The sequence below is a fragment of the Cyanistes caeruleus genome, chromosome 8, assembly GCF_971803275.1.
Source record: "Cyanistes caeruleus chromosome 8, bCyaCae1.hap1.1, whole genome shotgun sequence".
Taxonomy (NCBI): domain Eukaryota; kingdom Metazoa; phylum Chordata; class Aves; order Passeriformes; family Paridae; genus Cyanistes; species Cyanistes caeruleus.
In genome coordinates this window covers 35531020-35545637 of record NC_141708.1, presented here as the reverse complement: position 1 = coordinate 35545637, position 14618 = coordinate 35531020, and the positions used below count along the sequence as shown (strand labels likewise).

Below are 14618 nucleotides of genomic sequence, written 5' to 3'. Positions count from 1 at the left end.
GAGACCTGAGCTGATGCTTTCTCTCGACATCGTTAAAGTTGTTGTTTTCCAGAGCAGAGTCCCAGTGATCACAGCAGAGCTGCAATGGGAGAGGTCCCTCCTGGGGGAAAGCACTGGGAAATCGTGGACTCATGGAATGGTTTGGGTTGGGAGGGACTTTAAAGCTCATCTCCTTCCAACCCCCCTGCCATGGGCAGGGACACCTTCCACCAGCCCAGGCTGCTCAGAGCTCCGTGCTGGGAAGGTATGAAACACAAGCTGCTGGAATCTATTCTTGTATCCATGCTGGTGCTCCCTGTTGGCTTTTCAATGGCGTTTGGAGGTGCCTATCTAACAGGAGTGGTTTGGCACAGGTTCATGGGGGAAATTTAAGCCATCTTATTTTCCCTGGGTACTGTTTTGTCTAGAGCCTGCTTGGCCTTTTGCACTGAGACTGCATTAATCCTGGCTTGGTAGAGGGCACTTCATTATTTCAGTGGGATAATATCAATCTGCTGGTGTTCTGTCCCTGTGTGTTAATGTTATATATAATAATATATAATGTTACACTCGTTACTGCTGCCATCTCTTTCTCTCCAAAACCCCTGCAAAGCCAGTCTGGGGAAAAAGGCTCCTTTCAAACTCTGAATCACCAATATTCTCTGGAGTCTCCTACAAGCCTCAATTTGGATTTTAAAGCTGGCAAAAACGATCCAGTTTAGGATGCTGTTGGTTTTGCTGAGCGTGTACTACCCACCAAACATTTTTCTTTGTCAGTCCAGCTGCCACTTTAGATCTCTAGTCCATATTGTGCTGCTTTTCTGCTTGAAGAGAGATGCAAGAAAATCACCCCAAACAGCCAGGGATTTGAGGCATTTCCAGCCTTTGAATAAGCTGTACAGGATTTGTCTTCATTTTTTTTTTTTTTCCTTTTTTTTCCCCCCATGATTACTATCTGCATAGGTAAAGCTCAGCACAGCAAATGCTGATAATTCAGCTAAAATGGCCAGCATTTAGGTCTTGTATTCTTAACTGTGGGGAGGAAAAGAGGCATTTAGTACAGCATTGCCACGGATTGATATGGAAATGGGAGCAGAAAAGTCGGATGAAGGGTTTTCTTGGGAGCTTGGTGCAGGATTTTTATGCATGGCTTCCCGGCCTTCTGCACAGGTATTTTATATAAATAGGAGATTGACACCTTTATAGAACTATTACAGATGTGTTCTCCTCTCAAGGTCACAGTTTTCCTTGTTTCCTGTGTGAGGCTCTGTCCATGCCTTGCTCTTGCTGTGGGACTGGCGATCCATGCTGGGAATTCTCCTGTCTCTCATCATTCTTTCAGCTGCAGGGATTTCTCCTGTGAGCCATAACGTGCTCATGCATTTCCTGGCTGGGATGGTGCTGTATAGATAGCATTGAAATACCTGTTTGTTTTTTGTTTTTTTTTAATTGTGTAGATTTGAAGGTTTGGGATGTGTTTTCCCCTGGAATCTAATAAATCTGAGTTTTTTTTTTCTGTAGGTGTGAAAGTACTGAAGGCCCTTTTTTGTACCTCTTAGCTGTATTTTTTAGGGGTTGGGCTTGGTCTAGGGGCTCTTCCCAACCCTAATGATTCTATAGAATGGGTTACTTGAGAAACCAGCTGGATTTCTACTTCTTTTAGCCTGAGCTTGATGCCCAGATCATGTCAGGTTTCTTGAAGCATCACAGAGATTTAATTGACCTTCCACCCCACCCCAAACCTCTAATTAAAGGGGTGAATAATTTTGCAAGGACCTACCAATTGTGATTCCCCAGTCTAGAGGAGTAACTTTTTTTCTAAGAATGCAATTTGTATCATGCATGTTCCCTTCTGTAAATTGACATTTTCCTAATACTCCTGTAAAATCCAACTTCAGCAAATGTTCCTCCTGGAAACTTCAGTGGTGTGGAGAGATAGAACACAGGGACAGTGTGGTGTGGAGCAGAGAATTCCTGGAGGTTGCTAGAAGGCACTCTTGGGAAGCCACATTCAGCATTTGCCTGTGGGATTATGCCAAGAAACCCAACCCTTTTGACTTTCCAAGTAATTTAATGGTATTTTTACATAACCTCCAGGCTCACCACCTTCCCTGCTTTTCTCACCTGCAGTCTGTTCCTCCCCACCAACCTCAGCTTCCCTCACTTCCCAGAGCAACACCTTTCCCATCTAACCTTCAAGGCTTTCTCACCCACAGAAATTCCTGCAGGTGGAGCTGGAATGACATCCTGCTGCTGGAATAAGTTATGAGGCATGGGTTGGCTCTGCTTCCCTGTGGTTCTTGGTTCTCACCTTGCTCTCCATGTGTTTGGCCACCTCTGGATCAGGAGACTGCAATGTCCAAGGACGCTGCGCTGCAGTTGGGTTCATTTTCTTGTAACAGTCATCCTGATTTAATCCTGACAGAAGGGAATCTCATTCCATTGCTTGTCCCCTAAGGACTTGTGATGAAAGGCACAGACTTAGAGCGGGAAAACAATTTGTTCCTGGGTTCAGCTATTTGATATTATCCGTGATAAGGTTGTCCTTTGCACTGATTTATCTAGAAAGGCCTCTGGGCATTCCCAGATGCTGGGCAACCCGAGGAAAAGTGAGAATAAGAAATTCCATGCTGTTGGTGCCTAATTTTCCTGCTGACTATTTTCTGTAGGTGGCTGTTCCCTTAAATCATCAAGCTGTGAATGTGAACCCCTGGTCTGGCTCCCACTGCACCTCCACTGTGCTGTTCAATCCCACCAGCAGAGTGTCTCCCAGGATGAGAAATAGCTGCTAAAGCACAGGAGAGCTGTAAAAGGTTGGGAACGTGCTCAAAACATCAACAAATTGATCTGTACAGGGCTCCTGCTGTGAGCACCAGTATAAAAAAACAGGATGGGAGAAACGAGACAGGCTGGTTTTGCATGAGATGACAGAAATGAATTGCAGGGGAGCTTGGGGAATTTTCACTGCAAGCTGTTGGAAAACTGTGGTGTGTCCACTCTGGAAAGGCTGTCTGTAAGGCCATGCTCCAGCAAGGCAGAGTTGTAATGGGTGTGTTGAATGATGGGATGTTCCATATGGGGTCTGCTCTGTGCCTGCCCCCATTTACCTGCTGCAGATGGTGAAGGGGTCCTAGATATTGTGGAACCCCAGAATGGTTTGGGTTGGAAGGGACCTTAAAGCTCATCTTGTTTCACATCCCTGCCATGGGCAGGGACACCCCCCACTAGACCAGGTTGCTCCAAGCCCCATCCAGCTTGTTCTCGAACACTTCCAGGGATGCAGCATTCACAGCTTCTCTGGGTAAGATGTGGGTGGGTACAGCTCTCCCTTAATGGGCTGCTCTTCTTGGGGCCGTGCCAGCAGCCTCACAGCCCCAGCACTGGTGAAATGTGGCCCTCAGCCCCTTTATCTGCACCGTTCACTGGCTGTGCCGAGTCCCCAGGTAGGGCTCCAGTGAGGGGCAGGACGGTGAGAAAGAATCTGCACCCACGTCTTGCTCCCTCCCAGTCTGGGACATTTTGCAGCTTCAGGGCTTCCTGAGCTGAAAGTCAATCTGTAACTTTATGTTTAATAGCCCTTGATGGACTTTTGCCAGATTGCTCCAGCCTTTTGTGTTCTGGGCCCTTCGTGTGCCCTATTGTAAAGGATTCATGCCTGGTGTGACAGAGCTGGAGGCTGTTTCAGTTAATGCTTCAAAGTGTTTTTCCTGGTACGTTGAATTTTTGCTGTTATTTCTCAGGCCTCTGGCATCCCCTGACCTTTCTGTGGCAGGAGGAGCATCTTGCAGGCCTGCTTCTGATATCTTTTTTTCCTCTCTGAAGATTTTTTGAGAATGTGGTCTGTGGTCAGGCAGGGTATTAGGCCAGGGCTGGGGGGAGCTGCTGTGTAACCTGTTGAGTTTGTGCTGGGGTTTGGTGCAAATCCCACAAACTCTGCTTAAAAAAAAAAGGCGTATTCTCAGCCCTGCCCAAAAAGCCAAGCTCAGCTCAAACACTGAGCCAACCAGTGTGCTTCCCCCTTCCTCCCTGCTCTGCTTTCCCTGTTAGTATCTGCTGGAAGAGCTCATGTCTGTCCCATCTCCACATAGACCTGGGCATGTCCAAGTCCCTCGTGCAGAGCTGTTGTTCTCACACTTCCCTCTCCTCTGGGTGTTTTCTCTTTTTTCTTCTTTACTTTTTTTCTTACTGCGGGTTATTTTGGCACAGTAAACATTTTTTTTTTTTTTTGACAGTTACTGACATGAATAAATCCTTTTCCTGTCCTGCCCCCATTTTATTATTTAAGGGGAGAAGATGATTAAATCCAGCAGGGCTGATTTGAATTCTCTGTTCGCAGGAAGAGGGCGGCTGATGGGGGTCTGTCAAGCCGCAGAGTTTGCGTTCATCAGCATCTTGGGAGAAACAGCGATGCCAGCTGCTTAAAACATCTGGTTTGGGTTGTTCCCTCCACTCCCCATCTCTGCTTTTCTTTCTTTTTCTTTTCTTCTGGAGGTTTCAGCGCTGCTGACTCTAAATGTTGGATCTAGCGGGGTGACAGATTTGTTTCTGCTGTTCCACTCGAGCACCAGATCCCGGTGAGGTTGCTGGGTCGGAGTCCAAGCCAGGGTCAGCCAGAGCAGTAAAAAAGCACCACCTGCTCCCAGCTTTCTGCAGGAGAAGCTCTCACGGTTTGGGGCCGGGCTCTGCGTGCCCCAGGGCCCGGTCTGTGGTTCCTGTGATGCCAGCAGGGAACAGGGAGGGCCCCTCTGTGCAAAGGGAGAAGGTGTTTTCCTAACCTCGGTGGCATGGAAACACAAGCAGCGAGAGCGAAAGAAGCCCCAGTAGAGCTAATTAAGTGTTGCATTTAAGAGGTGGAATCGAATGGAATTGCTTTGCATTTATTGGAGTTAGCTTTTCCTGCTCTCAGGGCTTGGAGGAGGGCTGAGTACCTGTGCAGTCAGGAGCAGTGCATTAGTGTGGATTTGGCTCAGGGTTTGAGAGAGGAGTTTTGAGCTCTCTGAGCAGTGGATTTGCTCACCAGCGAGCTCTGAGCCTGCCTGATGAAGGCAGAGTGCTGTGAGTACTGTCAGGAAGATGCAGGGCTGAGGGTCCCCTCCTTTCTATCCCCTTGTCCATCCTCTTGGCTGAAAGATGTGTCTATAACACCAGTATCTTCTGGAGACTGAACTCACCAAGCTGGTGCATCTGTGCAGTGAATCCCGGGCTCAGGTCCTGCTCTGTCGTCTCCCAGTGGAGCTCAGCCTGGATAATTGAGCAGGGGCTAAATCCCAGAATAATTTAGGTTGGAAAAGTCCTCCAAGATCACTGAGTCCAAGCTGAGCCCAAAGCCCACCTTGTGGGAGAGCACTGAGCACCACGTCCAGTCATTCCCTGGAGACTTTCAGGGATGGGGACCCCACCAACTCCAACATCAACAGCCCCAGCCAAAGCTTGACACCCCTTTCCATGGAGAAATTCTTCCTGATGTCCAACCTGAACCTTCTCTGGTGCAGATTGAGGCTTTTTTCTCTCCTCCTGTCCCTGTTCCCTGGCAGCACAGCCCGACCCCCCCTGGCTGTCCCCTCCTGTCAGGGAGTTGTGCAGAGCCAGAAGGTTCCCCTGAGCCTCCTTTGCTCCAGGCTGAGCCCCTTTCCCAGCTCCCTCAGCCCCTCCTGGGGCTCCAGCCCCTTCCCCAGCTCCGTTCCCTGCCCTGGACACGCTCCAGCCCCTCAGTACCTTTCTTGTGAGGGTCCCAGAACTGGCCACAACATTTAAGATGAATATAAAACCCATGAGGAACCAAAATGTCACCCAGGCTGATGGGGTCACCCAGCTCAGCACTGCGTTCTCCATGCACAGAGGAATCGGTGGCTGTGAGTACAGACACCCCCTCAAGGCTGAGGCTTGCCCATTGCCAGGGTTAGGAACCTGCCACTTGGAATAATCAGCCACATTTCCTGTGGTCTGGATACCATCGAGTCTGGAAAATTCAAACTAATCTTGTTTGGTGTCCGCCTGCACCTTGCTGGAGGGGAATTCTGTTCCGCTGAAAACCGCCCTGCAAACGTGTGCCGAAAGGAGCAGGTCCGTGTCTGAAGCAGAGCCAGCTCCTCCTCTCAGCATGGACAGGGAGCTCCTGGACTCACCTGCATGCACCTGGCCTTGTCCTCCTCTGCCAGTATTTTAGTGGGATAGGTTATCTCATGGTATTTTGGCCATAGAGGATGACTTGCAGTATTTCAGGTTTTTCTGGCTTGTCCTTTCACCTGTCTTTTCCCTTCAGCCTCCTGTGCTTCTGATGCCTGACTTTATTATCTTTGCTGTTTCTAACCCTTTTTTTGGTCCCTGTCGGAGCCTGATTTCTGCTGGGGGGAAGATGGAAAAGGTCAGGCTCTCACTAGTGAAGCTTATTTAATTTGTTTGCTGCATCTGTGGACAAGCTTGCATGTATGTTGCAGGTATGACCTACCAGGAGCCTCCTGGGCACATGGGCCCCATGGTTGTTTATTTATTTACCTCTCCTCTGTTGTTCTTTTCTCCCACCTGATCCAGTATTCCCAATTTTACCTCTCCCACAAGACAAAAAAGCTTAGTGGACTGCAAACAGTAAATAAAGCTGACATTTGCAGCAGTCAGTCTGATACAAGAGGATTGGGATGCAGCAGCACATTTTTGGGCTTGTTTCCACTCCTTATTTAAAATCTCTTTTAATCAGGAGCTAATGACAACTTTTGGTCACGAGAGCTGATGCACAGGGAAAAAAAAATATCCACCAGTTTGCATTCAAAATAATGCAAACCGTTCTAAATAGGGAGATCTGCAAGGATATAATCAAGCTAAATTGCTCATTGTTGCTCTCACCAGAGATGATTTCTTGCCTCTATCTGGGTTGGGTTGTCGTCTGGCTTTAGGGAGGATGTGTTCTCTCTTTATTCCAGTTGTAAACCTTTGCAGCAACAGCAGCAGCTGGTGGCTGCAAGAGTGGGTTTTTCCTCTGGGTTTTGTGCGCATCAAGCAAATATTCCGGTGGCTTTGGATATTGCTGTCCAAACTGTAGCAGGAAAATTGTCCTACAGGTTTCTGCCACTGTCCTCCCTGAGCTGAGCTGACCCCTTTAGGTGGAGCTGTCCCCTCTGGGACTCTGCTGCAGGCAGACACCAAGTCCTGCAACAGGTCACAGCTGCCAGGAAAACAGCTCTGGCTCGGGAATAGAGGACTCTCTCTGCCTGCAGATGGTGTGCAATAAGCTCTGGATTTTAGTGACTCCGTGCAATTTATCCTATTGAAAGTAGCTGAGCCTGGAGAGAATCGGGAGCTGATGCTGAGGTCTCCAAACAAATCATAATGTGTTTAATACTTGGGTTGTTTTTGGTCCTAATTTTATTCACCTGTGTCATACACGAGTGCAACATAAAAACTGTGCACTTTTCCGTGCTTTAATCGAAATTGTGTGTGGAAACATGGAATGGTTTGGGTTGGAATTAAAGTTCAGCCAGTTCCACTCCCCTGCCATGGGCAGGGACACCTTCCACTATCCCAGGCTGCTCCAAGCCCTGTCCAACCTGGCCTTGGACACTTCCAGGGATCCAGGGGCAGCCACAGCTTCTCTGGGCACCCTGTGCCAGGCCCTGCCCACCCTCCCAGGGAAAGATTTTTTTCCCCAATATCCCATCTGAACATTCCCTCCTTCATACCTTAACAAGGTCATTTTTCCCCTTGTTCTATCATTCCATGCCTTTGTGAAAATTCTCTCTACTTTGTGTACTGTACTTATAAAGCTGAGCAGCAGTATTCTGGTCTGCTGATTTTCCTACTAAATTCTATTTTAATTTTTTTTAATAATAATTTGCTCGGTTGTTTCTTCACTGAGCAGTTGTCTGAGAAGTGTAGGTGGCTTCAGCTACGGCTTGGCAGTGAAACTTGCCATGGAAATACCACAGCCTGAAAAACTTCATGGTTATGGAAGGCAAATGTGGCTTTATGATGTCACTCTTGTCCCCAACACACTGCCTTTGGCTCAATTATTCTGCATGTGTCTCTCTTAAAGCTTTTCCCCCTTGGCTCCACTGTGTGTGGAGGAACTTTTGCTGAGGAATGGGAGCGTCCTGAGGGTTAAGTGACCTAATTTCATCTGTGCTGCTTTCGTCTTTCTAACCTCAGAAGGCAGAGACCCTGAACTGAAAAGTATATAAAAAGATTCTAATTAGTACAGGACAAAAAAATAAGGCTTCCCTTGAAAAAGGGGACTGATTTTGATCTTCTAAATTAACAAAAGGGTGGAGTCACAAGCAGCAAGTGTGGCACCTACTTGGATATTCCACAGCATCCTTTTTTTTGCCTAGCTCTTGGTAGGAAGGCAAGCTCCTGGGTGGAGTTACAGCTCCCATCCCATCAAAGAACATCTTGTTTGGACACAAAGTCACTGATGTCAGCTGTAAATGTCAACCTGACTGTCAGGAGGCAGCCACAGATGAGAGAGGTGAAAGTGCCTGGTCTCACCTCCTGCCTCCTCCTGTGGCCCACCTATGCCACAGGCAGGAAAAGCTGGCTCTGACCTGGGCAGCAGGAAAGCCACCAGCTCCTGGCTGAGCCTGGCATGGATTCTTCTGCAATGCAAAGAGGGTTGTCTCAACCCCCTTCTCATCACCAGCTGGCTCAGGAGGGCCCACAAGGAGCTGCTCTTCCAGAGAAGGCAGGCACCCCAGGAAAGATGATTTTTGGGATGGCTCTTGGAAAAAAGCCCAATGTATTTGGGATTAGGCACCAGAACATCACAGCCTGCAGCCTCTTTGGCTAGGTGCCTGTCGAGCTGAGGCATTTTTGCCAGGTGGAAATGAAGAGTTTTTCTGGGTGCTGGGAGAACTCTGCTCTCCACCTGTAATTTTTTGTCAGAACTTTCATACCTCTTTGTTGCTGTTTTTCTGTTTTTTTCTCTGGGCTTCTAATGACAGTGATTATGCCAAATGTGGCACATTTCATGTGCTGTGGAAATGACTTTCAGACCCAACTCTCAGTGCTTAAAGGACCATTAAAATCCCTGCTTTTCAGAACTAGGCTTTGGTGCTCTCCCCACTCTATTTCCAGTCCTGCGTTAAGCTGTAAAGTAGTAAAATTGCTGACTTGATTATGTTGCATTAATTAATTATCTCTATAGCAACATGCACTGATGTCATAAATATGGGAATTCAGCAGCGCAGCTGGATGGAAGAGGAGCTAATGGATAAACGGGGAGAAAGCTTTTTTTTTTTTAATCTCTGCAGTAGTTAAGTAAACAGATTATTAATAAAGTAATATTTTGCATAGTTTCTCTTTCACTGCTCCATTTCTCTTCTGATGGAACTTTCTGTGTTGTGTTGGTCCCGTGTGTTCCTCCTAAAGAAGTTTTCCAAGCTGCAGGTCCCACTCTCAGAGCACTCAAAGCACTGGGTTATCCCCTGCTCGTTTTTATACTGACATGTGGAAATTGAGGCAGGAGGAATCCCTCTGCCTTCAGCAAAGCCACCCTTCTAGGGATGGTTCTCCGTGGGGGAGGGAAGGGCGTGGATCTTGAGAAGGGAAAATACAGCTCATTTTGGCATTGTGGGGTGGAGGGGGTGACACAGTGCGAGACAGGAGATGTCAAGAGGCAGAGGAGATGATGGAAAAAGTGAATTTTGGCTCTGAGAAGGCTGGGATGCTCCGCTCTGCTCAGTGTGGGTACGAGCAGTTGTTGCTTGTCTGGCTGTTAGGAGCCCTGGGTTATCTCTGGAAGTCCTGGCTGTGCCACTGTCTCTCTCCTGGCTCTTGGATTAAAGGCAGGAGAGAGGTGTCTACGAACAGTGCTTGTGCAGTGGGGCTCAGAGAGGGAGCTCTCCCTCTCTCCAGGAGTTTGTAGCAGATGTGGAGTCCTAAGAACCCAGCAGGAATGACTTGTGCTGAGAACTGCAAAATCAGGCTGGGAAGAGGAATAATCAGTTGTTTCCAAGGAAAAAATACAGTCAGGAGAGTCTGTAATTGCACTGCAGGTCTAAAGCTCCCAAGAGGTTGAAATTTGGTGCTTTTCTCGCTCCTTTTTGTGTCAGTCTATCACCTGAATAATTGTGTTATGCTGTTTGTTTGCCACCATCAGCTGTGAAGCTGATCAGTCCTTACCAGTCCAGCACAACGCTTGAGGAGCAAAGGCTCTCTGGGGTGAATAATTTATTCAGTTAATCTATTTTGATTTCTGTCATTTGACAGGTCCCAGGCAGGGTCTGTGTGGAGGAGGCTCGGGGTGCAGCGCTGCTATTTATACAGCACCGGGAAGCGCTGCGAGGATGTGCTTGGCGGGGTGAAGAGCTTGTGATCTCAGAGCACTTTGGGATGTCAGACACTCCCGAGTTCTGCTTCGTACGGCAGGAAAAGACTTCAGGACGTTCCCTCGGTTCTGCAGCACGGCAGAGCGGGGAAAATTCACCCAGTGATGGGCACAGTCCCTCAGGAGGTGCTGAGGGTTAAAACCCTTCTGTGGAGCAGCCCAGATCATGTGCCGTGCAGCATCTGCTGGGAAAAGAAGGCCTCAAATATTGCTGGCCTGCTCCACATTTAATTAGCTGCCACAGCAAGTCGGGGAAGGTTTAACTCAGAGCGCTGGACACTGCACAAACATCACATTATAAATTGCCCCTCTCTGCCTGGGATATATGCAGGAAGGGTTAAGCTGTAAAACAACCTGCCCTTTCCTACGTAAATTAAAAAACCTGTTAACATGATAATGTTTTGATTTCCGTCGAAAAGTGTTTATTTTGGTAGCCTGTACAGAGTTTCAGCTATTCTAAAACCCTGAGATTTCACAGCCGAGCTTTCATGTTCCCAGCAGAGAAGGAGGTGAGATACTCAAAGAATCTCTGTTCTTATTTCAGTACTGCACTTGCCAGCCAAATTTTCAAAAGAGCCCAGTTTGCTGACATAAATGGGGTTGCTGATGTGCCGAAGGAGAAGGAAGCGCCGGAGAACATATTCCTCCCTAGGTCCAAGTCTCTCCCATCTTATCTTTCCCTTCCATATGTTTCCTCTGTAATGAGAGGAATTATTTATCATTAAAGTGATATATAATTTAAAAATTAAAGTTAATGAATGCTTAAATTAATTTACTGACAAAAACAAATGTCTGTCCTTCAGATCCTATAATTTTAATTGGAGTGGGCTACGGCTTAATTAACATGTATTGATTGTAGTCCTGAGTGCATCTATAGGTGGGTGGACTGTGTTGGGAGAAATCCTCCTCAGAGATGAAGATTTGCTGATAACATTCTGAATAATTGTCTTGTGAAGAGACAGAAGTCTTTGCTGTTTTCTCTGCAGAAAGCTTTAAACAAAAGGTATTGTTTATAATTAAGGCAAAAAAAAAAATTTGACACGGCTGCTTTTTTACAGATGGGAAGAGAATTCTGCTGCAAAAATATTAATGAATTGACTCATTAATTAGGTGCACGAAGAAAACAGAAAATTGGAAGAGAGTTGGAGCAAATAAAGAAGCGGATGCAACTGGAAACTTTTTGGGGGATAAAAAGGTAGGCTTCAATTTGGTATTTACTCCCTACACTCTTTCCCCTGGGCGGGTGTCCCCGGTTTCACGGTGGGTGACGGTGGGTGTGACAGCAGGGAGTGGCTTTTTGAGGGATGTGAGGACCACCTGCTTTGGGAGACATCCCAAGGCCCCTCCAAGCCCAGGTGTCGTGGGAGCCTGTGGAGCTGGAGACAGGCACTGCAAGCAGGATGTGAGGAGAAAGAGAGGCATTCCTCACTCCCTGGCACAAACCCTTCTGCCTGATGCCGAGAACCTTTTCCCTGACCCGTTCCGTGTGGCAAAAGACCTGAATTAATCTCTTTAAAGCCACCTCTGTATTCTCTGGTGTTAATATTTTATGTTTTATGAATCACCAGAATGAAAGATGTGCCACATGTCTCCTTTCAGTCCACTGACTGCCTGAGCTCCTCTCAAGGATTCAGGAGAGGTACCCACAGGAGCCTCCTGGCCCTTTGGGGCGGGTTTGGGTGCCTGCAAGGGCGAAAAGCCGAAGAGTGCTTGTTTTCTCTGGCCAGGAGGAGAGGAAACGGCCTCAGACTGCACCTGGGCAGGTTCAGGTTGGACATCAGGAAGAATTTCTTCACAGAAAGGGTTGTCAGGCACTGGAAAAGGCTGCCCAGGGAGGTGGTGGAGTCAGCACACCTGGGATTGTTCAAAGCTACAGCTGGATGTGGCACACAGTGCTCTGGTCTGGTTGTGAGGTGGTGATTGATCAGAGGTTGGAGTCGATGATCTTGGAGGCCTTTTCCCACCTAAGTGGTTCTGTGATTCTATAATTCTATGACTTTCTCAGGCTTGGGTTTGAGAGGTTTTTTTCTTCCACAGCACAAACTTCTCCTCCTTCAAAACCATTTTTTAAAAAAATTGAATTGTATAGATGCAAAGAAAACAACCAGTCCTCTAGACCTGACTCACAGCAAAATGTTTATAAATTCAGATCCAGGTTGCAGAGACAAAGAGTAAAACAGAAGAAAAGAGGATTTTGTGAAGTCCCGTGTTACGTGGGTGGAAGGGCTTCACAGCTGCCTCCCATCACCACTTTCTGCACAGGGGATGGGAAGGGGGAAAGTAGTGATGATTTGGGGAGCCACTCACCCCCTTTTCTGCACCTAAGCCCAACTGGCAGCTCAATGTGCTCTTTCTTAGAGTCACAGAATCCTTTGGTTTGGAAAAGACTTCTAAGATCGTTGAGTCCAACCATTAACCCAGCACTGCCAAGGCCACCACTAAACTCTGTCCCCAAGTGCCACATCTACACATTTTTTAAACTCTTCCAAGGATGGTGATTCCAGCACTTCCCTGGGCAGCCAGTTGCAGTGGCTGACCACACTTTCAGTGAGGAATTTTTTCCAAATATCCAACCTAAACATCCCCTCCTGCACCTTGAAGCCATTTCCTCTAACCCGTTCCTTTTTTTTCCTGGGAGAAGAGCCCGACCCTCACCTGGCTACAACTTAATTGAAGTTTTCCTTTTGGCCTCCATGCCCTACAGGAGGAGGATTTTGATTCATCCAGTGGGGTTGTGTACATGGAAACCCCTCTTCCAACTTGTCAAGCCCATCCCTTTTTATTAATGCGGTGAACAGGCAGTGCCTTCCTGGAGACCTTTATTCCCCCTCCATTATATTGAATAAATTCTACATCAGGAAGGAAAGTAACTTGAAATAATGAACCATCAGTGGGTATTTAAGATTGCTTTAATGGGTCACATTGATGTAATCTCCACTTTTTCCTGGGAAGATCGTACTGGGCCATAACCTCAATTCATATTTATGTCAGAAGAAACTACATGGTGGAGATGGCTCAGAAAGAGCTTTTTTCTGCTAAGCAGTCAGATACAAATGTACAGATCTGCCAGAAATATGCTGGGATTTGAAGGGAGAAAGGGAGATATCAGATGTTTAGGGCATTTCTCTTTCTTACCTGGAAAAAATTCCCAAAAAACTTGTTTCTCACTCTAGGATGTGACCCAAGAAGGTGTGGGCTTATGGGCCCAGAAATGTGCAAGGTTGAGAGATTTTAGGATTACTCTTAGGAGCAGTTTTACCATCTTTTTGCATGAGAGGTGTCTGTAGTTTGCCTGGCTAAAAAAAATCAGGAGGGAAAGAGAAATAGAGCTATATAAATAAAAACAATGGAGGTGTATGTATATAATATTATATACATATAATATATAATATTATACACATATAATGTCAGTAATGTTTGACCTTCCAGTCACATCCTTATGCCTGTTATTCCTTTTTGGTCAGACCCTTCTGTAGGCCAAAAGTCAGCCCAGATTGGGATATCAGGGACATTTGGGTTGTCTATAAAATAAAATAAAGGATGAAAATTGCATTTAAGGCCATTCCTCTTGGCCAGAAGCAGCAGCTCTGTCTTGATCCAATGCTGCAGAAAGATGAGATAAAGTTGCAAGTTCAGTTGGTCAGGATGGATGAGGGTGCAGGGGAAGGCAATGAAAATAACACAAATTCCCGGAGCTGTCTCGGTGAGGAAGGGACAAACATGACTAATGCTGCCTGAATGATTTGCACAAAAGGATTTCTTGGACAAACTTTGCCTTTCTGGAAGTAAACTGTCAGAGGGCTCAGCGCAAGTTTTCTGATGTGTTCATGAGTCAGAATTATTTAATGAGGGAGCGAAGCAGCCGTCCCCCAGGCCTTTGGAGCTGGGTTACCCAGGGGAACAACGCTGCTCTCGGCGAGGAGGGAACCCAAACACCAGCTCCAAGCAAAGAGTGCTTGTTCTTGAGGCCACTCCAAGCTCTCCCAGATAAAATGAGTCCCCTCAGTTTGTATTTTTTGGATCATGGGGAGCATGAACGCAGTGCCACGAGGTGGGAAACCTAAATTCAAAGAGGGTTTTAGTGACACAAGCGTCCAAGTGTTGGCACCAGTGCTCAGTTTCTATAAATGCTCCCAGAGGTTCCCCTCTAGCCACACTTTATATTTTTCTTTTTTTTTTTTTTCTGGGTACACCATCTAATTTTATTGTTCTTTCTGTGAGCCCTTTTGACAAACCTGTGAGAAGGATAATTTATTTAGCCATTTTTTTGGAGCCATTATCTCTAGCAGAAAGCCAACAACTAAAAATTAGTGGTGTAGCACAC

At 46.9% G+C, this 14618-nt stretch overlaps 1 long non-coding RNA gene across 1 annotated transcript in view; it reads left to right on the top strand.

Annotated features, from left to right (window-relative positions):
* The window catches only part of LOC111931437 (uncharacterized), a 45190-nt gene that overhangs the window by 17268 nt on the left and 13304 nt on the right, over nucleotides 1-14618 (top strand). Inside the window, exons 8-9 of the long non-coding RNA XR_015289897.1 lie at nucleotides 10177-11297; nucleotides 11405-11489. This is a non-coding gene — a long non-coding RNA (uncharacterized LOC111931437). The remainder of the gene's footprint in view (nucleotides 1-10176; nucleotides 11298-11404; nucleotides 11490-14618) is intronic.